Genomic DNA, 25,014 nt, shown 5'->3' with positions numbered 1-25,014 from the left:
AACCCGTTAATTATGTAATTCATATTTGTCGCGCAACAGTTTAATTTTTATGTGAATATTTGTTTAGTTAGAAATAAAATTAGGAAATAATCATTGCTTTTGTAACATTCGTTTAAATAATATAATAAATAATTTAGTAGGTAAATACTTATCTAAAAATTTAGTTATTACTAAATTAATAATTCCGCCATCTGATACACCCTATGAGCTGGTCTGGTTCGACGTCGATGACCGGACGTCCTCTCGACCCGACGGTCGGCCGGTCAGGACCCGACAGCCAGACTTGTCGGGTATTACGTCCTCCGCAAATAGGTACATGTATTTATAAGGGCCTGAATTTGAAAGCAGGTATCCACTTAAAGTTACGTAAGGCCAATTTGTTTTGCTGTACTACGGAAACTTTTCTTGATATTTTAAGTTGAGGTTTTGTTTTTCGAAGTCTAGACGGTTAGAAAAATAAAAAAAACTGTTGTAGGTTTTGTATACGAATTTAATTATAAACAAACATAAACAGCCTATAAAACAGACAACACAATCATTTATTCAACAACATACTTAGATGAACTTGTTGATGGTCAATGTAACATATTTGAATCTACGTCATTACACCATTTTATTTCATTTAGTCCCACTGCTGGGCACAGGCCTGCCCTCAGTCATAGACATAACGAAGAAAGTCGATTTTCGTTTTGTCGGATGCCATCCAGTGATATAATTTGTCATCTATAATATATATGTATGTTATATGTTTGTTTTTTCGACGAAGCTTGTACGGATTTTATTATGTATGATTTGAATATGCTTTCCCTTATTATTTTTTATTTATTTATTTAATATGAATGTTGGTACTGATGAAGCCTGTGGTGGATTTACGTTGTTTTTATTATTATTATATCTAATAATAAGTAAATAATTACTTATTTAGGTCATCTATTATATATTTTTTTCAAATAAGCATTAGAAAACTCGTCCTTATCTGTTCTGTTATAGTAATTATAATTCCATATAAAACGGAATATACTGACAACGCATACAGAGCGGAAGAATTTTGGTCCGCTTACGGCTAAAGAATCACTCGAAAATTTTAAATAATAAATACACAATAATATACATCGAGTACGCAACGTGAAACTCTCCCCCCATTTGTCCGGACAAGTAGTTAATACCATGCGTCAAACCTAAAAAAACACGTCAAAAAACCAATGAAATACAGCTAGTGACAGCTGAGTGAGTAGCAATGGAAAGTACGTAACTTAGCGGGTAGGTGGTAGAGGGTACACTCTCGTCAAAATACTAGGCATAGAGGGTACAAGGTAGACGGAGTTCACAGAAATCGGAGGTGAATGAAGGACGTCCTGCCCTGGGCAACGACACTGTCTCGTCGACAGCCTACTAATGCAGGATTCCATTAACCGAAATAGAAACCGATGGAAAAATATAACATAATAAACACCTCACTTAAATTGTACCACATATATTTTCTCTTCAATCAAACGCCTTATATGTTCTAGAATTATATGTTTACTGCCAACGACACAAAATTATACTTCAAGTTAACTGCCTAGACCACTTTAATGTTTTTTATGTTCTTATTTTAAAATCAATCATTTTAAATCCCGCTGTACATCCTTTTTCTTTTTTCAAGTTATTTTTTTTAAATCCGGCCAGGGTTGACAAGTTTTCGAAAATATTTTACTAGTTTAGAGTACATCTAGGTGGTGAGCCGTATCTCCGCCAACTGTGATAATGAAAAGTTCGTTGGTGCAAGTTCGGTACCGGGGTTTGAACCGGCGTCCCCGTTGAGAAGCAAGCCGGTAAACCACAGGACCACATTGAAGAGATTTTGTATTGTAACGAATACTAAAAATGCTGTAGTTAATGGCTAAGTGGTGTCCTGAACACTTAGATCTCTGCTCACCCTGAACAGGAAATACGGCTTTGGACAATGTTAATATTTATACATGTTCTTTATGTAAAAAAAGCTTATTATAAGATTAATGACTACCTAAATGATAAAAATGTCTGGTATTGAATGTGTTCCTCTAGTTATTAAATAACTTGTAATGTATATCCTCATTGGTCTTTAAAAGATGTGTTGCTGTTGCAGTTTCTTGTCATTTCTTCTCCTCAGCCATAACACCTTGCGAAATGACGTAAATTCAAAACTGTTACATTGACCTTCAACAAGTTTATCCATGATAATTACGTTGAATAAATGATTCTGATTCTGATTCTGTATATGCATTGCTATTTCGTGTAGCTTCGCTCGCTCGATATCTGACTGTTATTTGACAGGCAACGTACACAAAATGTTCATGTAATTGGCGTTAGATATACCTATACACATTGATGTATTATATTATCAGACTATACTATGTACATCATTACTTGAGTACCCAATGGCGGTCTGTTCAGAACTTCAGCCTACGTCGAAAGAGGTTTTGTTTCGTTCTTGTTTTGGGATATTTTTTCCTTTCCTTAACAAGGTAGGTATCTAGTTACATAACATCGCATTTTCTTGTACTATCGGGTAGGTTGTGAGGTGGATTACCAACCTCATCAACTCTGGTGTCAGGGTTACTATTGAGCCGCCAAAGGCCCCTGACATGACTCATATAACGACTAAATACTTACATCAGTAAGTAGTAACCGGGTTTGACGTATTATTATTATTGCGTATGGCAGACAAATATCCTGCTTGGATCAAATATCCAGCTTAAGCTCCCTTAACCAAGTCTCTGCTGTATCCGTCACACAATGCAGCTCGGCTATACCACCTGGGAACCGGTGCAGAGGGCACTCGTTCACTATATGTGAGATATGGTTTGACGTACCTTCCGTAGCACGGATCGTCTTACTTTCAGACAATCAGGCGATCAGCCTGTAATGTCCTAACCAAACTAAGCATCACAATTCGAACCCAGGACCTAAAGATCGTGAGCCCAACACTCAACCACGGAGGCCGATATGATGGTTTAAATAATGATTTAAGATATACCAATTGTGACTTAGGAGAGACGCTTGCAATCACTGGAGACAAAACTAAGAGTGGCAGTGCAAATAAAAAACTGATTAAGTATAAAATGTAGCCAAAAAAGTGAGGTAATAAAACTATTTTGGAGATCAAGTTCACCCGGTGTCGGGTCTCAGGACGCGTCCTCCCCGGGCATCGAACCTGCCGTCTCGTCTAGCCTGCTACCTACAAGTGCAGTTTCACTAACCGAAATATATACCTTACCTACCAATCGCTCGCGAATTTGCTCGTATAGACTTCTGTTATAACACCTTATAACTTAGATTGAAAATATACCTTCAATCAGTTTATCTATGGGAATTACGTTGAATAAATGTTTTTGACTAGCTATAGCCTAGTTAAAGCTATATGAAACAAATCTAACAATTTGATCTTCTTCTATCGTGTGGGTTGTGAGGCAACCTCGTCAACCCTGGTGACTATTGAGCCAACGAAGGCCCCTGACTTGCTTTGCAATAAATAAATATGAATATGAATGAATGAGTCGGGGAAAATCTTAAAAACTACACGACTGATTTTCATATTTTTTTCTCTGTAATGGAATTTGAATTACTTAGAGCCTTATCTTACTAGGAAACCATAGTAGTACCACCACAGTTGCGCCACCAATTTGATAGAATAATTTTCCGCTTATAGTATGGTTTTCTAGTGAAATAGGGACGCTACTCCAAATTCGTCACTTGAAAGTACCTATGTAAATCCATAATCTCAAAATCTGTCTATGTGCCAATTTTAATTTAAACCACCCCCGAGATTTACATAAAAGTTAAAGTAACGAATAGACAGATAAAATTACTTTCCTTTAAAATATTATTATAGAGTACAACTTCATAAGTCTCTAGAAAGCTGTCTGAAGTATTACGAAAGAAAGGTATTTTTCGGGGTGGGTTCACCCGGTGTCATTCGGAGGACGCCCTTCTCAGGGCAAAGACGCCAAACGTCCTACCACTGAGTACCGTCTGGCTGCAGGCTTCACTAACCGAAATAAAAACTACTTTATTACGACAGAATTTTCCAGAGAATTAATTTGAAATAAGGAGGTACTTATAAGGGTTATGTAACTTCGCATCAGCGTCGTGCCGACTAGGAGTCGAAGTGGTCGCCATGGCCGAAATCGGTCGGAGAGATCATCATCATCATCATCATCATCATGTAACTTTGATTTTTTTTAAATACACTTTCATGTAAAAATAGAATGAGCTAATTTGTAACGGTTGACTTTCTTCCTTTTACAAGTACCATCTCCCTTAAATACATCTCTAGTAATAAAAAATATATGTTGTGTTTTAAGTAGAGAAATAAACCTTCTTTTTTTAATATTTTAATGTCAACATTTTATTTTTATATTCGTCTGCGATATTGCTACCGACAACCCAACAGGGTGTTAGTGACATCGTAACGAAAACTTTGAGGGATGATTCAGACCACGATTCTGAGTTAATATAAAGTGGAATTGTCATCGCAAAAGTGTGGAATTGAAAATAATTTAAAATTCATTAATTTTCCGGCCGGAAATTCCTAAATTGATATTAACTCAGAAACATGGTCTGAATCGCCCACCTCACTATTCGTTACGATATCGCTAAAAGTTTTAGTCAACTACTATGGTCTATTTATTGTTGATTAAAATAACAATTCTTTACTATCTTACAAGGTATTCATTAAAACATTTATGTATGAGTATTTTAATAATCAAAAGTGGCTGTAAGTTTCCTGCTGCTTATACTTGGGTCAGCTCACAGTTAAAGATATAACTTTCTGTTTGACGTGACTTATTGTAGATTTTTCACATTAACTACTTGGCCGGACAAATCGGGAGCGCTGAGGAATACGCACATGTACCAATGTAATATCAAATACCACACAAATTACTTATCTAATACTATCAAAAACAAACCGGCAAGTTATGCCAAATGACAGTTGATAGCTGGGCGGCAGGTTCACCCGAGGGCGGGCGGCTGCGTCCTTCCTAGGGCGGGCGTCGACTCCGCTGAAGCCTACCATACAGCCTACAGCATACACTGATGCACTGTTACACACTACCAAAATATTCCACGATAAGTGTGAGGGTGCACACACACTAGGTTGCGCTGTTTTTGTGTGCATAGCTTTTTATGTTTTGTTTGTTATGACGACTATTTTTTTTTTCTTTTTTTTCTACCTTTAAGACCGTGATAAATGGCAATAAGTATTTTCTTTCTTGAATTGGATACTTCATACAAATATAAAATAGACAGGTAAACATTTTTGATAATTAGTAATTAGCGACCTTTGCCCAGCAGTGACATTAAGAAAAATACCAAATATAACATGTATACGTCACTGCTAGTCTAAACCACGGGTCTGAACCGCCCACAACCCCCTTAACCAACCGCAGGAACAAATAAAGTAAGATAATTAGTCTACCTGATTATCTGCACATCCTAACCCTATCCAAGCGTACACTAAAGGCACACTCACACATGCTAACATGCTATCTACACTAACACTGTAATAATTACCTAACATTCTAATATTCAGTGTACAAAATTTCTGTCTATTCCCTTCTATTCTCGTTGCAACGCCCGGGCGCCGGGTCGTAGCCCTGTAGCGTCCTCTACGTGCTACGCGCTACGTCGTAGCAAGGTGACACTGCCTTCAATTATTATTATCTTGGGTTCATAGAATTAGATTCTGTTTGGTATATCATGTTAGACCGTGATATCAAAGTAATTAGAACTTGTGTTAATTGGATCTGTTTTGCTGCGGTTGTCTGTGGCAAGAGGCATAAAATTTGGTTACGTATTTTTTTGTAAGTTGTATAACACAACATAAGATCACGCTCTATCCCCGACGGGGTAGGCAGAGGAGTATATTGAGTAAATATTACACCCACTCCTCGCCAGCTATGTTTACGTCTCATGTGATAAGGGCCGAGCCTATTGCAATTAACTGGACACAAATCCTGAAAACCACGTGATATCTACGTATTATCTATGATCTAAAAATTAATTCAAACACAAAGTTGAATTTGAGCCACAATTCGAACTCGTCGTGCTACGAACCATTCTATAAGTTAATAATTTGATTTATGTACACTTAATAATGTAATAAACATATTACATTTGATGAAAGTGGACGAAGCAAGAGAAGTGTGTCAAGCAAAGCAAATTAAAAATTAAAAAAAAATGAAAGAATGAAATGCATAGTATCTGCGTACCCCGGTAGGAAATAGGCGTGAATTTATTTTTCTAATAAAAATAATTAACATAAACAAGTAGGTAACTAAAACTTTGATATATATAACACATACAAAAACAAAATAATACATTTTCGTTTGATAAGTAATTAACACTAATAAATATCAGGATTGATGAGGCTGGTATTTCATCTCACAATCTACATAAGAAGAAGACTAATAAATATCCTTAGACACGTATAACACATATATATCATAAACTGCCTATATACGTCCCACTGCTGGGCACAGGCCTCCCCTCAATCAACCGGAGTGGGTATGGAGCATACTCCACCACGCTGCTCCACTGCGGGAGGTGCTTTTTTACGGCTAATAGCCGGGACCAACGGCTTAACGTGCCCTCCGAAGCACGGAATCATCTTACTTTTTCGGACAATCAGGTGATTCAAGTCTGAAAAGTCCTTACCAAACAAAGGACAGTCTCACAAAGTGATTTCGATAATGTCCCCATCGGGAATCGAACCCGGACCTCCAGATCGTGAGCCTAACGCTCTAACCACTAGACCACGGAGGCTGTTCCGTATAACACATATTATACATAAATGCTTATAACTATAAACAATGAAAGTATCATAAACAGTTTACATAAGCGGCATATAAGCTAATGTACTCAGACAGGCAGTTTGCAGACATCGAGTGGAAGCAAGAGCGTCCTTCCTGCGGCCGTCGACACCGCACAACGACCCACTTACTACTAGACCCTCAATTTATCTGTTTATCTTACAAATAAATATCATAAATTACTTAGTAACCAAATACAGGTCTGGTCGAATATTGAAAACCATTCGAAACACGATATGTCCCGTCAAAAAAACAATTTAAAATATTTAAAAACTTAGTAATGTCAAAAAAGTATTTTATTCGTATAAGCTACATGTTTTTATTTTAAATGTCTTTGTGACCACAAACACTGAAAAGGGGTCGAGACGTCACGAAAATAATGAAATAAAAGCGTTGTTTTGTACAAAAGCATTTCAATTAGTACTGAATAATTATTGTACATTTTGTCTGGGATTTGATCTGCCAACCTGACATGAAAAAAAATGTTTCACCTATATCGGTTCAGCAGTTTAAGCGTGAAAAGATAACAGGCAGACATATTACTATCTTCTTCGGTTAGTTGAAGCGTATGGTGACAGTGATCAGCTCAAAGCCCATAATATAAGAAAGGACACGTAATTCAATCCTGCTCATGTGAAAGTACATAGATAAACGCCTATTTCCCACCGGGGTAAGCAGACACAGAGAAGAGAAATGTGTCAGAATGCTAAGGAGTGGAATTCTCTGCCGTCTTCTGTATTTCCGAATACATATTACCCGGATGCTTTCAAGGCCAGAGTGAACAGGCACCTTCTGGGTGAGCTCGCTCCATCTTAAACCTCGTCAATGGCTTCGGGCAAGTCTGGGGCCAAGAGCAAACCTATCAAAGGCAAATAAAAGAATCAAATGGAATTCTCATAGTGTCTCTCTCAAGAAAGAACAGAAATATTAGTTATAAAAGGACACCACACACAATCTTCCTCTTCTAATCCTTTTATCCCCTGTTGGCATGTAAGTCACGAATAACAGATTTCCACTCCTTGCGATCGTCCGCCGTAGCTTGCTCCCATGACATGCCGAGAGTTTTTATTTCCCGGTCAACCGAGCGGGTCCAGCGGACACAGGTCTCTTTGGGCCCCCCTTTTGCGTTTTCCACGCGCACACCAGGTCAGAGCTCGTCGGGACGGGTGTTCCACAAGTCTTCTAAGGACATGACCAACCCGCAATTTGGGATGCACAATCCGTGTGTGAATATCAGCCTTCACAGTATTTTACATGTTACTATCACATTTATAATACTAGTGTAGATATAGTTTTAATAGGTATCTGGAGTGTAGTCAGTCGATCTCGCCCTACCTAGAACCGTCCGGGCACATCCAGGGAGGCTGTATTCAGCTCCCTGACCCTAATTATTTGCAGCAGAGGACGTATCCGTTCAGGGCGTCGACTCTTGGTCCCGGACTATCGTGCCCTATAGCATGTCCTCTTGAAGGCACTTTCCTCGGTCGAGTAGTGAATGCTATCAAAGGATGAATCCTCCGATATCTGATTTCGCCAACCAACTGATTTTCAGTTTGGCGAATGTATTCAAAATTGTAAACGGTACATTTTTTTTATTGTTCGTCTAAAAAGAAATTCGTTTCAATATATACGTAGTTAATATTTAAACGAATTTCTTTAAATAAAAAACATAGTTTTTTTTAAATAACATAAACAGCCTATATACGTCCCACTGCTGGGCACAGGCCTCCCCTCAATCAACCGGAGGGGGTATTGAGCATACTCCACCACGCTACTCCATTGTGGGTTGGTGGTGGTGTTTTTACGGCTCATAACCCGGACCAACTGCTTAACGTGCTCTCCGAAGCACGGAAATAAACAAGTCAAATTATAATAAGTCAAGACAAAGAAATTCTATGCTAAGGTCTTTTAGACAATGCGCATTGAAACTTTTAACTATAGATTTCAGGTTTCAGGCTCCATTCTAGGGTAGGTACGAGTTTCGTATTTAAATTATAACATTACCTTTCAGCCTCATGCAAATTCGTATATTCGCTATTAATGTTCGTATAATTGTTGATTCTATTGTTTTTTTTTATTCGAAAGTTATAATTTGTGGCCTTTTACATAAGTACCTAAACAAAGAAAAAATATAATATGCGGGTATTAAGTGCGACTTTCTATGGCGTAGGTATAAAAATTAAAGATAAAATTAATTTGAAAAATATTGAAAAGCAAGACAATTATTACTCGAATATGTCAGGATCCAAGCAAATGGAATTACAGTCTATGCTTACCCCGATGAGAAATAGACCCAAGTTTATGTATGTAGGAAATATATTATGTGATTTTGTATACGTATTGTATGTATGCGATTTTTTTCAGAAAGGCTCAAATCGTATTAAGCTTTACACATAAATACATAAACTCACGCCTATTTCCCACCGGGGTAAGCAGAGACTATAGAATTCCATTTGCTTCGATCCTGACACATTTCTCTTGCTTCCTCCACATTCATCAATAAGCACTATTTTAAGTTTATTTAGTAACTTGTATATCGTTTCAAGGTTGTAGCGTTTTGTATTGTCTGTATGCAAACACAGGAGCTACACGGTGCGGTATTCGTAGTTCAAATTAAGCTCCGTCAATTCATAGTAAAAATTAAAAACACAACATAAAAATAAATAAACAGAGCACCAAGAAAAATATAAAAAAAAATTGAGATTAATTTAAACTAACGTGGTGACGATCCCATCGCCTAAAACTTTACAGTCCGAGTTTATACTTGTCCTTGATTATATAAATAAAATAAATTAATAATGGAAGGCTGACGAAATTGGAAAAAGTGAAGTGGTTTTTTTTTTTAATTTTTTAACACGGCTTATTCTAGATTTGTCGAAAATGGCGTTAACTACTTGGCCGAACAAATGAGCGAAAATTGTGTGTTAGGTGGTGTGTGGTGTGTGGATGTAGTGTGTGGAATTCCGTGGTCTCTGAGTGATTTATGTATGTATATTTTAAAGGGATCATATTGCCAACTCCACTATAGATAAGGCCCATAACAGCAAACCTCCCACATGCCAGCTATTTCAGTAGTCGTAATGCTCAATACATGCTCCGCTTAACATTCTAAATCTAAACAAAACAAGGAATTCTAAGAATTTTGTCTAGGCAATAAACTAGGGTTTACTTGTTGTAATGTAGCCAAAAAATTACTTATCAAGATTTTACAAGGATTCTTTGGTTATTCCTTATTGTATAAAAAATCTGAAGAAGAATTGCAAGAGAAATGTGTCAGGATCGAAACAAGTGGAATTCTATAGTCTCTGCATACCCCGGTGGGAAATAGACGTAAACTAGACGTAGAGACGGCCAATCAGCTCGCGACAACAAACACTTTAGTACCCTTAACCTACCCCGCTAGCGGCGTGGTCGACTGTTTCCCGTAACCCACTAAGGTTGATTCATTCTTTCAAATTTAATTCTCTCAGACGACGCCTTGGAGTTCGCGCTCAACTGGGCCCCTTCAGGCCTGTTGCCTTCATTTTTGTACCTGGTGAGAGCTCTAAATAAGTACTGCACATTTATCTGTAGTTAATGCTGTCTGAGGCAAACCTAAAGGTACAATAAATCACCTCAGAAAAAAAACTTGATTCAAAAGTTGCAACAGGTAAAATATTATATACGTAGCATAAACTTACGACTATATAGTAATTAAATAGTTTCCTAGGTTAAAGATAAATTATAAAATTCTGATCACTAAATAAAGACAGATCCAAAACTTTTTTTTCTATTTGAAAAGGACCTTTTCTATTTTCGTTTGAAAATAGTTATAAGTACTTAATATTTTTTCTTAATACATTTTTATTATTATTATTATTTAAGTTTCTATTTATGAATTTAAATAAAGAAATAAGTAATAATAAGTGCGCTATTTTGTCACGTTCTTCAATTTGTCACAGGTTGCTTTGCATACAAATTCCATAGCAATTTCGTGTTTTGACATTTTTAGTAAAAAGTAACTGATTTGACTAGTTGGAAACTACCCTGTTGGGGTAGTCAGAGGTACATCAATTACCAAGAATCAATCACCTCAAAACTAATAGCAGGCCCTTAATCTATATCATAATTATTATTTATTCCTTCCATTGATTAGAGTTTTAGTACTCTACGTTTCGACAAAGGCTCGCCTGTCAAAACTGTCGAGTATTATTAAGCCTGTGAAAAGTTTCCTAAAATTCGTGTATAAAAAGTGGTTACAACATTGGGAGTGACGTCTGGTACACGGGCGCACACTGGCGCATGCGTGTAGACACGTCACGCACACACGCGCGCGTGCACACAAGCCAGACGTCTAGACGACTTGTTAAAATGGTGTTCCGGGGACTCGACATTCGTCAGTAGGATAGGTCACGGACCACCACGACATCGCCGTCTCCCTCACACGTATAGCCGCGTCCCTCTCCCTCTCCAAGCATGTTGATACGCCAGAAGTTTCAACTGAAAGTGAAAGCAATAGGGTTGCTTCGTTTTGTTCTTCCGAGCAGGTATAAATTTCGCTTTCAAAGCTCAGGATTGTTATATCATGAAGGACGTAAGTTCGCGAGTTAATAGTCGTAAATTGGGCCTTGTTTTTAATTGGGTAGAGTTTCATTTTGAGTGGTGGAAAAGTTAGCCCTCGCAGGTCCCTGTAGCTACGTACTTGGGCGGCCAGGACGAATTAGTCTTTGGAATAATAATTTATGTAAATGTACATATTGTACATGTATGTATAGGGTGTGTATATAAGCGGTTAGTTTACCTAGGCAGCCTGTGTTGACCTTCCTAGACTAGGAATAAGAAGTACCTAGCTATTATAATTTCAGGACGTGTTGGGTTATCCTTCACCTATTCAAATTAAACTGGTGTATATTATCAAACATAATAATCTTGCTCGGTCGTTGAATAGAATATGATTGGATAGGGTCCTATTATATTCATTAACCCTGAAATAAATGGAAAATGGCAGAGTTGGCCACTACCCACGCGTCGTTAATAAGGCAACCTCCAGTCGTCACTATGATATTGATTTCCAAAAAGAAAATTCATATAGAATTCAGTGATTTAAAGCCCGACCTGGAATCCAACCCGCGACACTACACTATAAATCACGCGTTGTCCAAACAGGGCTATCACTGTCTGTTATTACATGGTACTAGAATAGAAAAAAGAATAACATCATAATAACATAACATAAACAGCCTATACGTCTATGCTAGGCACAAGCCTTCCCTCAATCAACCGAAGGGGGTATGGAGCATACTTCACCACGCTACTCCACTGCGGATTATTGGAGGTATTTTTACGGCTGATATCCGGGACTAACGGCTTAACGTGCCCTCGGAAGCACGGAGTCAACTTATTTTTTCAGACAATCAGATGCTTCAAGCCTGTAAAATCCTTACCAAATAAAGGACTCACAAAGTATTGTGTAAGTGAGGATGCTTATGTATGTGTGTGTGAGTGAGGTTTTAGCAGACTTGCGGTATGCTTTTCCTCTTGTGTCACTCAATGACGTTACTGATAGAATGAGGTAAACGCTAGTCATTTCCTTATACTCTAATAAGAAATGGATGCCTAATTCTACTAATTCCAGATTATAATTCAATTAGACTTTATTGTTTTGTTCTAAAATTGTATCCTTCTACATCAAAGACCTATGAGTGTGCCCACTGATGGGGACATGCCTTCCCCCAACATGCTGCTTCGTTGTGGATTGGTGAAACAAAACACCTCCACCAACCCGCATTGGAGCAGCGTGGTGGAGTATGCTCCATACCCCCATCCGGTTGATTGAGGAGAGGCCGGTGCCCAGCAGTGGGACGTATTTGGGCTGTTTATGTATGTATTTTTTTCAAAAAGCGCTTGTATGGTTTTCGCTAAAGACGACGGTTTTGAATTGTCTTGGCTTGTGGCTTGACATCTCGTCTGTCATTTGCATGTACAGGGGGGTTAAAAAGGCCACATCGAGACCATTCATCTAAAAAAAAGCAATATTGCAATTTGACATTTGCGCATATTTTAAAAGCAATTGCGCAATGCCAACTAATGTCTGCCTTCGATGAGGCCTCAGTTCAAAACAAAACTTTAATCACGCTGCATACAATATTTTTTCTAATGAAATAATTGCATTTTTGGTTCTTTTTCGTTTCATATTTTTGGAAACTTTCCAGCCTATTTTATAAATGCAGTGATCTTATGGGATTAAATAAAATTCTCGGTTTTGTTGGGGGCGCCACTGTGGTTGCGTTACTGTGGTGTACTAGTGAGATAGGGCATCTAGGTGAAACAAAGTAACAACATTAACCCTTTCACGGACAGAGATCGTGGGTCATTGATGGTTCATGATAGGTAATATGACACCTTGGGATCGGGACGTCATTAGCCGTTCTGTCCTTGAAAGTGTTAAGTATTTATAAAACAATGTATCTCTATGGACGAAAACCCATTTACCCAATTACTTAAATCAATTAACACTGCGTGCGTCACAAGTTCACATCATAATTGGTAACCTTCATATTATAACTATGACAATTATAAAGTGAACATTGATTCATACGTCAACTCACGCCCGTAATCCTTAACGGGTTGGGCAGAGACACAAGCAATCAGAAGACAACTGGCAGCCACTCTGATCTTGGTATGAAGTCTTTATACCGGTTAGTTACAGCGTACGATGATAGTGATCAACTCATAGCGCATATAATGGTATATTAAGTAAGAAAGGACATATGTAATTCGATCCTGCTCATGTGAAAGTACATAGATAAACGCCTTTTTCCCACCGGGGTAAGCAGAGACAGAACAAGAAAAGTGTGTCAGGATCAACAATTGAACTGTACCTGCTCATTATCTACCCTGCAAAGGTAGACCTAATAAATACAGGCACTGCCCACGGTATGCTACGGATATTTTTGGTGACAGCTCGCGTGTTAGCCTAGGTGAAATCCATACTAATATTATAAATGGGAAAGTGTGCGTCTGTCTGTTTGACGTGTTTTTTTAAGCGGAGGTCACTACCTCCGCTACACTCACTACACTTAGTGAAGGGATATATATGCCTTTTTTTGCTTACTTAAATAATTAATCACGCTCTTGCAGAAAGCTCGGTGAGGCGCGGGTACTTAGTTCATCTTTCAATGGATACACCAGCTCTGACTACCCCTATAAGGATATAGTCTGAGCTTATTTTATGTGGTAATGTCTTCAATATGACCTCATTGGACTATCAGACTATCACCAAAGTAGACGGCCTATCATTTTGGAATTCATTAGCTTTGTAATAATGAATATTACAGCTAGCTCTTGTTTGATTAGGTACTTCGATAAAACCTTGAATTATGAAGTAATGAAATTCTTACATTAATGAAACATTGGTACGGATTCCTGTACACACCGTTTAATTTTATTTTAAGTTAAACCTGTCATTTTCTCATCCGCCGAAAAGGAAAGGGACGGGTAATCGCCAGGCATAAAAAATATTTACAAGTAAATTTGAGGTACAAAACTAATACAACCTTCTAAAAAATTTACATTGGGCAATAACCCGACAGAATTAAGTTGACAGCACATTTCAAACGGTTTACTTACCGAGGTACATATTTGATTCGCCCGGGCTATTCATTCAAAATTAACACTTGTCAATCATCTGTCCCTTTCCTTTTCGGCGGGTAAAAAATGATGGGTCATGATCCCTACGACAGGTTGGGTCATGGGTGGCCACTGCAATTTTATCTAACTCTCTACGGAGATAGGCTGTCGGCGACCTGGTGACCGGGGGGGGTCACCCCCCCTTGACATACAAGCTGAATCCGCTCCTGATGGGACATTAAACTTTTTTTTTGTACGTGACTTATTGTAGATTTGCCGCAGATGGCATTAACTACTTGGCCGGACAAATGGGGAGCGCTGAAGGCTCTCACCCGGTACAACGTTTGGGCGCGAACCTCGGCTCAGGGCGTCGTCTGAGAGGAAAAATATTTGAAAGAATTATAAGCGCTGAATGAGGGAAATCGTCGACCACGCCGGCGGGGTCGGTATCGGGGTCCTGAAGTGTTTGGTGTCGCGAGCTGATTGGCTGCCTCTATGGCTAGAGTAATCGGGTCGTCGGGATCGTATATTACGTCCTTCGGACGCCGATACTTTTCAGTACCGTCCCTAAGCGGAATGTATTTGGAAGTGGGCTTTAAACGTAACTATCGAAGAGTGGGTGTAAACTGTATCTCCGGGAACACAGCCGTGAAGCTGAGCAGTGGGCGAGTTAGTTATTGAGTTGGATATTGACGGGATAACATTCGTCTGCTAGTCAGACGAGCCCATCTCTGTTGCCGGGTGTATTTCCATACCCCAATTTGTACCCCTGCCCACACAATGGACCCTTTGTTACACCCAGGTTACGGATGACGATCGTTAGTCTGAACCGTCTCAGTTTCAGGCACATATCTATCCCCGCCACTGACGCGCGGCTTTGTACTAAATTCCAGAATATTATATTGTTCCAAGAGTTCCTAAGGTTGTTTTATGTTTAAGTATTTATAATTAAGGACTTGAAAACTGAGTTTGCCAAACTAGCCATCTCCCTCAATCAATAGGGTAGTGTCCAACTAGTCAAATCAGTTACTTTTCATTAAACGTCAAACAAAACACGAAATTATTATGGAATTTCAATCTGTGACGTCATAGAAAAACGTGACAAAATGTCGCACTATTAAATTATAAAATTATTAAATTTATTTATTTATTAAATTTATTGTATTATTAAATTTGTCTTTATTAAAATTCTTATAATAAGTTGAATAGGAAAAAAAACGTTTTTTGTCACCTTTCGATTTGCCTTTATTTAGTAATCAGAATCTTTGACTTAGGAAACTACCCAATTGACGAACTGTAATTACTTAATTATGTTCTTTGCGCCGGTTCTTCTTCTCATCGCAACATGTTCCAAAGCGGTAGATGTGATAGGATTTTGTTTTGTCTAGCCTATCGTTTCCCACTGCTGAGCAAAGACCTCTCCTCTCCTCTTCCACCGTTCCTTATCCAGGCAATGCTTCCAGTCCCCTTCAAAAGCCTTCCACCTTCTTTCGGGCCTCTTTTTCTTAATAGGATTATAGGAAATTAGTTCACCTGTTCGGTCCAAAGCTCGCGTTTTAATAAAATAAGTGTATTTTTTGCAAAATTAATGAAAACTTTCCTCCCTGCGTTTGAGCTGTAGGCTCGACTGCTCTGGGAGGCTAATTTAATACTCCCTTTGAGGCTGCACCTGACGCTTCAGTGGTCTACTGAAATATAATTGACAGGAAAAAAGACTAATTTGGAGCGGCAATAATGGTTTTTGCTCACACAGGCCGAGGCACGCTATTTTGTAGAGTAAGTACATGGTTTTTCTTATCAATGGTTTTGGAAAGCACATCAGGACTCGAATCGTACGCGCTGTCAGAATTTTCAGTTTTCACAGCATCACGCCTACATCCCCGAAGGGGTAGGCAGAAGTGTCTTTACTTCAGTTATGTAAGCTCACGACTATATCCCAATTGGGGTAGTCAGAGGGGCATCCATCGCAAGATGAACTAAGTACCCACACCTCGTGTTATCTGTTAGACTGACGTGATAGGTGGTGAGCCGTATCGCCGTCTATAATGCCGTTTTTGACTTGTTTTGAAATATACAAACATCGCAAATCGTGTAGTGATTAACGTGAAAAGTTAACACACTTTTCTGTCACAATACAGGGTGGTAGTGACATCGTAACGAATACTGAGGGGGATGATAAAGACCGTGATTCTGAGCTAATACCAAGTGGAATTTTTCCGTCACAAAATCAATTATTTTTAGTGTTTTTTTCTGAAATTAAGTATTCTAAATTATATACTTCTGCGATGGAAAATTCCACTTCACATTGACTCAGAATAATGAGCTGAATCATCCCTCAAAGTTTTCGTTACAATGTTATTAACACCCTGTATATGGAAATAGCTCGAACACGCATGAAATCAAAGACCTTAACAGCAATTAATATTATATTACAAGTAGTTACAACGTATCGGCCCTTATCCCTTATATAAGGGGTACGTCGAGTAAATTCTCATATTGCAAACAATGGATTTAGCCATTAAAATCTTCCTACCAGATTTCGCCAACCCTCCTATTCCATGGGCGTCTATCAGAATAAGGACCGGGAAAATAACAAATATAATAAGACAATATAAAGTTACAATTCCTGCTTAAAAACCACTGATTTATGTCAGTGGAGAGGTAAGACTTTTGTTAAGGGTTGACTCGGTAGCCCACATTTCACCATCACTAATTTAAGAGCCAATCTCTTGTCGGTGTAGCATCCTCCATGCTACTTTTTAGGGAAAATAGAGCAGGGTTTCCCTCTTGCCTTCTGCCACGCAGTACTCAGTCTGACGCGAGTGGGATGGCGCCCAGAGTAGTCTATTTCTAAGCCGTACTAGGACTCCTGCCCTCCGCTTCTGAATACGAGGTTACAGTCCCTGTGACTCGCCTCTTCCGTCCTGCATTGCCGCACCAATGGCTCCCATCTTCGCCTCTGCAACCGTTGAGGTATTCACCGGTATCGCCGGGCAAAGGTTCTACGTTATACAACGTAGGTCCCATATCCACCCATGGTGGATAGCCCATGTTTAAAGACCTCTAAATCTATTAACTTCCTTTCGCCAATTCTTCTTACGTACCATTCGTGGACTTCTACCAGAATCATAAGCATAAGTATACGTAACATAAACAGCCTATATACGTCCCATTGCTGGGCGGCCGCCTCCCCCCCCCCCCATCAACCGGAGGGGGTATGGAGCATACTCCACCACGCCGTTCTACTGCAGTTTGCTTTGTCGAAATCACTTTCTGAGACAGTTCTTTGTTTGACTAGGACATTAGATAATGAGAATTGAAAATAAATGAATAATATAAGTGATCGCTAATAATACCCTGTTACCAGACGGGGAAAAGTAACGGTAAGTACTTATAAAAAAGCCCCATGGGTTTTGATACGCATGGCTTACCAGTGAAGCCAGTCAATCAGTCGGTAGCCAGGGCGCCATCGGTTATGGTAAGGTGAACCACGTGTAGGGAGGCTTGAGGATAAAAGATCACGACCTCCCTTTCACCCCCTACGACAAGGAGGAAAGGAAAAAAGTAAACCGTCTGCTCGAAGAGATTATAATAAGAAAAAAATATTTAAAAAATATGTACTTAGGTCCACCAAAGAATGAATGAAGGTATTTCAAAGTAGGTAGGTAGGGTATTTTAAAGAGGCCACAGTAACAATTCAAAATCATTATCATCTTCCTAGCATTATCCCGTTTGTCACAGGGTTCGTTTACCTAACCTGAAGATTTGACAGGTCCGGTTTTTTACAGAAGCGACTGCCTGTCCGACCTTCCAACCCGCGAAGGGAAAACCAGCCTAATACAGGTTAGGTCACATACCTCCGAAAATGCATTGCATCGAGAATATGGGTTTTCTTACACGTTTTCCTTCACCGCTGTGCACGTGATAATCATTTTTGATCAAAACATGAATTCGAAGACAAATTCGACAATCATTGGTTTATGGATTCGAACCTGCGACCTCAAAGTGAGAGGCAAGCGTTCTACCAACTGAGCTACCACGGCTTTAACAATACAAAAACATCAAAAATAAAAACAAAAATTAAACATACACAAAATGACTTGACAGAAATATGAAAAGAACAAAACAAATAGAAAATAGAATGTTGGCCAGCACCTTAGCTTAATGTGTACAAGACTTCATACATGCTCACCGGTTTGGAGTACTCTAGACGTGGCCTAAGTAGTCTTTAAAACATCCAGGATTTTGCACGCGATATATATTTTGTACAGTCATATAAGCAATATAATATACCCACTTTAGGACTCTGTCGCACTAACATATTTGACATTTAGTGGGACTTACAGTTCAATTTGTCAAAAAAGTTAATGTGACATGGTGCCAAAGTGTATATATATTAATGCTCGTGCGTGACCGTACGCCTAGGCTTTCCTCAGCTCTACCACTTACACCCCATCATAAATCTTAATATACTTAATGTACATAATAGTCTTAACTAGTTATATAAAGCTATTTAACTATGATTTCCGACGCGGCCTACTTATCTGGCGGTTCTGGGTTCTAGCCCGTGTTGTTTATACAATTCGATCTGATAATCTAGTCATTTCCTGTAATCCTTTCATGTAAATTGGGTTACTTTTTCAGCCAAATTATTATAGTTACTCGAAACGATTTATCATTTTGCGGAAACGTTTGATCTATTTTGAATATGTACTCAATTTCCAAGATTTGGGGTTTTACATAACATAACATAAATAGCCTATATAAGTCCCACTGCTGGGCACAGGCCACCCTAAGTCAAACGGAGGGGGTATGGAGCATACTCCACCACGCTGCTCCACTGCGGGTTGATGGAGTTGTTTTTACGGCTAATAGCCGGGACCAACAGCTTTTATTTGGGGTTTTATCATCTTATTAAGATTTAAAACGTTAGTAACGACACTTTGACTAGGTTTTACTTTAAACATTGAATAATGACTAACCTCTGTTAATTTATTTATTTATTTAATAAACACACGTAACAGGTTACAGACACAAATCTTATGAAATAATACACTTTTTGAGGTTCAGACTGTAGCCCAACTAAACGTATGCAAGTTATACAATACTAATTTCGAGAGTCGTTATAATTGTATTCTAATAATACATTTAACAATTTCATTCTCACACATTACTTTGCTTTATAAAGCTTCCAAACCTCCCCATTCAATTGACTAATATTCCACCACCATGCACCCGCAATCCCCCGCCGAAATCCCCCATATATAACGTTTATATATAAGGCTTTGTAATATATATGTATATTAATTACAGCAGCTTCCGAGACGCCCGCCCTACGTCTGAAGGTCGACCGGGGAGGACGTTCACCCCACCATTACCGTCTACACTCACACAGACACAAACACCCACACCCTGTCAGACACCCATACACTTACCGACACACCCCCACACTTACCAATTCACCTACACAGTTACGAACCCACCCCAACAGAGTCCGTGTCCCGTAGCTACGTGAGTCACGTAAACGTTACTATGTGTGGGTGAGGAAAATTTCACCCCCGCCGTCTGAGCTCGTTTATGACGAAAATTTGTGAGTTCTAAGTGATATTAATAGGTAGTGTTGTAACGTTTTTGTGTTCCTTATTGTTTACGAGCGGTAAGCGGTATTAAAGAATGACGTTATTTTTTTTTTATGAAACGCTAATGTTACAAGCTTTTGAATTGAATGGGTGAGTATTGAATTCCCTGCTGAAGATAGACTTAGAATGGATCCAGCTGCTTACCACCGTAGAGTCGACTAAGCGATTCCTCCACACTGTATACAGTGTTTAGAGGGGTGGCCAACTTTGACCAAAATCGTCTGAAAGAGCTCGACGAAAAACGCCAAACACGCAAGGATCCTCCCATACCCATCTATAGCTACACTTTCAACTCGGATGGACAGCTATACTGCCTCCAATGTGACCGGGTTTGTCAGAACAAAGTTTGGCTTTGCCAGTCACATTCGAGCGCACGAGAGAAGAGACTGAGGTCGCCGTTGTCGGATACGACAAGGAGGACTATACAGGGTGTTAGTGACGTCGTAACGAAAACTTTGAGGGATGATTGAGACCATGATTCTGAGATGATATGAAGTGGAATTTTCCGTCGCAAAAGTATGGAACAGAAAATAATAAAAAGAAAAACAAAAATTTTCATGAATTTTCCGACTGAAAATTCCACTTGATATCAACTCAGAATCATGGTCTGAATCATCCCCCTCAGTATTCGTTACGGTGTCACTCACACCCATACCTACTTGTATGGGTACAGTATGTACTTGTGCGGGGTGTAAGTGACATCGTAACGAATACTGAGGGGGATGAAACAGCTGATTATTCTGAGTTAATATCAAGTGGAATTTTTCATCGCAAAAGTATAGAATTGACAATAATTTTAAAAAACTAAAAATAAATCATGAATTTTGCGACGGAAAATTCCACTTGATATCAACTCAGAATCATGGTCTGAATCATCCCCCTCAGTATTCGTTACGATGTCACTAACACCCTGTATATACAGTATAATCAATAAGCTAGGTAAACCCACTCAATAAACATCTATTCAATTTAGGGCTAATAGACAGCCCACTCTGCAAAGGCTGTCTGCTAGCCATGTAAGCCTAGAATACACGGGAGTGACAGCAAAACGGGTACAAACACTCAAAGGAATGCGGTCACTCCGTGAAGCCTGTGAAAGCCCCAGGAGGATTCTGAGCTTCTGAGAGAATTTAGATTGGCTAAATTAGCTTACGTAGTCAACAACAGCACGCATAATAGACCATCTGTGAGTCTAAATGCGTAAAATCAGAGCCCACTAACATAACATATCATATTCACCTTCAGATTAACACCAATTTTGGCTGCAAGTTGTAGCTCTAGGAGAGTGAGCAGCAGCAGTGTCTATCTGTCTTTGAACCGAGTTAGCTACCTACAAATGTTTCAAACTTGTGCATAATTTTTAAAAACCTTCTATTTCATAACTCCTTATCATCTCCTAATAGTAAACCATATAAGGATCTTTTTGAAAAGTTATATTTGTTTATGATTTTCGTTAATATATTCGCAAAAACACACTAAGTTTAATCCAGGTGAAAATTGTGGTGTAAATTTTTAAGAAGAATAAAATTAATTGAAAGAAATGGAATAGAAACAGTTTATTATAAAAGGACGCCACACACAAAAACAATACAATAACATCATTTGAAATTTCCACAAAACAATTCCAAAAAAGCAAAACGGATGTTCGTCGAAATGATCAAAGGTGGTGGTGGAAATCGTTCCGGCCAAGTAGTTAATGCTATCTACGGCAAATCTACACTAAGTCACGTCAAAAAAAAACAAAAGATAAAGGTGGATATCGAGCTTTTGTTGAAGAATATCATTTCCGGAATTATTTTTTCCAAAAGAGCGCTTACGTGGTTTTCATTATAACGACAACTTGATTCGAGAGATGGAAATGAAAAGCATAACATCGAAAAGTAGGTATTCGTAGCAACCGACACACAACATAACGACTTACTTATTCCTATTTTCTTAAGGTACAATAGTTTATTTAACCATTGCCTGACATTTCGCTCGTTACAAATACAATGAATATATAGAAAAATACAATTTCTATTTTCCTATGTTATATATACTTACTCGTATATATTACAGTAGATTTCGCTATATTTACTTAAGCCACAGGGAAAAGGTATAAAGCCCGAAAAAATCGAAAATTTCGATATAAACCTACCTGTGTATAACGTGTCATATCAAAAGGCAACAAAGCTATAGACACAACGTAATATAATTACTGCATGTCATGCACAAACGTGCGTTCACGACTGTATCCCAATTCGGGTAGTCAGAGTTACATCCATCGCAAGAAGAACTAAGTACCCACACCTCACCGTGCTTTCTGTTAGACCAACGAGATAGTTGGTGAGCCGTATCGCCGTCTATAATGGTCGAGCCGACTGGTATAGTTACTGTTAAATAACTACTGTTTCACTGTAGTAATTACTATTAACAAACTAATGTTTAAATACAGCACATAGGCCTTGTAGGCGAGCTATTGTTGGCGTCTTCAATGTTAGAGTGAATAGGCATTTGCTAGGTAGGTAAGTGTTATCCACCCTAGACCACATCGTCACTTAACATCGGGTGAGATTGTGGTCAAAACCGAGCCTAACATACATAAACTGCCTATATACGTCCCACTGCTGGGCACAGGCCTCCCCTCAATCAACCGGAGGGGGTATGGAGCATACTCCACCAAGCTGCTCCACTGCGGGTTGGTGGAGGTGTTTTTACGGCTAATAGCCGGGACCAACGGCTTAACGTGCCTAACCGAGCCTTTTATTTAAAAAATATATATTTACCAAGCACTCACAACTGGAATGTGATTATACAAACATCATTATACTGACAGATTTTACGATTCAAAACTCACCGATTCCAGTACACACCACCTAATTTTATTTTAAGTTATACCTGTCATTTTCTTATCCGCCGAAACGGAAAAGGACGGGTAATCGACAGGCGTAAAAAAACGACTGATTTAAGTTGAAAGCACACGTCAAACGGGTTGCATACCAGCGAGATGCATGTTTTATACGGCCGGGTTATTCGTTCATTTTAAAATTAACAGTTGTCAATCACTCGTCCATTTCCTTTTTGGCGGATAAGAAAATGACAGATATAACTTAAAATAAAATTAGGATGTGTCTGCAGGAATCGGGGCCATTATTTTTTTCAAATTTAACCTTATTAACACATACAAATCGCTTTTGCTTTGAGTCCTACAAAACCTACGCTAACCTAAAACCTATTCTTTTTCCTACAAAAAAGAAAGTTTTTGTTCAAAAAGTATGTCACGTACAGAGCAAGCTATTATTATAGATGTTTATACAATGTAAAGGTTAGGTATTCCGTGAATATATAGGAGTATGTGTCTAGACTTTAGATCAACAAGCCCTAAGCGTGCCTAAACGTTTCTAAGCGTATATATATTTATATATGTTATATATATATATATAACCGACGGTGCCAGATTCGTAATTCCGGTGCCTATATGTCCTGTATTCCTCCGTGGTCCAGTGGTTGAGCGTTGGGCTCACAATCCACAGGCACCGGGTTTGAATCCCGGTGGAGACATATCTCAAAAATCACTTTGTGATCCCTAATTTGGATAGGACATTACAAGCTAATCACTTAATTGTCCGAAAGTAAGATGATCCGTGCTTCGTAAGGCGCGTTAAGCCGTTGGTCCCGATTACTACTTACTGATGTAAGTATGTAGTCGTTACAAGAGCCATGTCAGGGGCCTTTGGCGGCTCAATAATAACCCTGACACCAGAGATGATAAGGTTGGTATTCCACCTCACAACCCATACGATAAGAAGAAGAGATCATTTCTGATCCAAACATGAATTCGAAAACAAATTCGACAATCATTGGTTTAGGACTGATCGAACCTGCGACCTCAAAATGAGAGGCAAGCGTCCTACCAACTAGGCTGCCACGGCACGACACGGGACCTAAATAGAGTATTTTTGTTTTTTAATTATGTAAATTAACAATAAGGGAAAAATATAATTAAATTATCATCGAATCATTGATAATATGCGATAGTTTTGTGCCAACTTTACACTTACCTTAGAACGAATCTACATTATTAATATACAAACCGTAGTACACATTGTCGACAACCGGGTGAGAGCCTTCAGCGCTCCCCATTTGTCCGGCCAAGTAGTTAATGCCATCTGCGGCAAATCTACAATCTCTCTCTTTATTTAAGAGCTGCGCTCTTAATCGCCTCCATTTTCATTACTCCATAGATAGTGTAGAATGGTGGTTGCCCCAATAGCCTTCCGTTCCGCAGTACACCGACCAATTTCTCAATCGGTGATGTTCTAGCTGGAGCCCTACCAGAATCCATTTCCTCGGCCTTCAACCAGTACTGATACCGCTGCTGCCCAGCATCAGGGGTGCGCTCAGGGGTGAAATCTACAATAAGTCACGCCAAAAAGAAAAGAAAAAAAAACTGTCGACAACATTATCAGTATACACATCAGGAACAGAATATAGACGACTTCTGGTGCGCTCGTGTACACTAATCGGCGCGCGGTGAACTGCGTGCACACATAAGGGTAGGATGAACTTGAAGCTCATGCAGATACATGGTATTAGCTGTCGTAACAAGACTTTATAGGGAATAAAAACATGGAACGCAAATCACTATATCTATTTATTTTCATTTATTTTTCTTAATTTATTAGGTTTACCAACAGTAACTACATTATTACTACATTTATTCAACAAACACAACTAACAATTTTTATAAACTTAACAAGCTAAAAATAACGCGTGGGTGTGTGTGTGTGTGTGTGTGTGTGTGTGTGTGTGTGTGTGTGTGTGTGTGTGAGTGTGTGTGTGTGTGTGTGTGTGTGTGTGTGTGTGTGTGTTGAGTGTGTTTGCATGTGTATGCGTGTTTACGTGTGCCACATTAAGTATATATATATAGATACATACGATATAATATACATAAA

General features: G+C 38.9%; 1 protein-coding gene across 2 annotated transcripts in view; it reads left to right on the top strand.

Annotated features, from left to right (window-relative positions):
- LOC126382221 (ecdysone-induced protein 74EF) overlaps positions 1–25,014 on the top strand; it is a 275,974-nt gene that overhangs the window by 157,289 nt on the left and 93,671 nt on the right. The gene's annotated exons all lie outside the window — the stretch shown is intronic.

The sequence above is a fragment of the Pectinophora gossypiella genome, chromosome 3 (genome assembly GCF_024362695.1).
Source record: "Pectinophora gossypiella chromosome 3, ilPecGoss1.1, whole genome shotgun sequence".
NCBI lineage: Eukaryota > Metazoa > Arthropoda > Insecta > Lepidoptera > Gelechiidae > Pectinophora > Pectinophora gossypiella.
The sequence above is the reverse complement of the archived record's forward strand: the minus strand, read 5'-3'. Positions and strand labels throughout refer to the sequence as shown.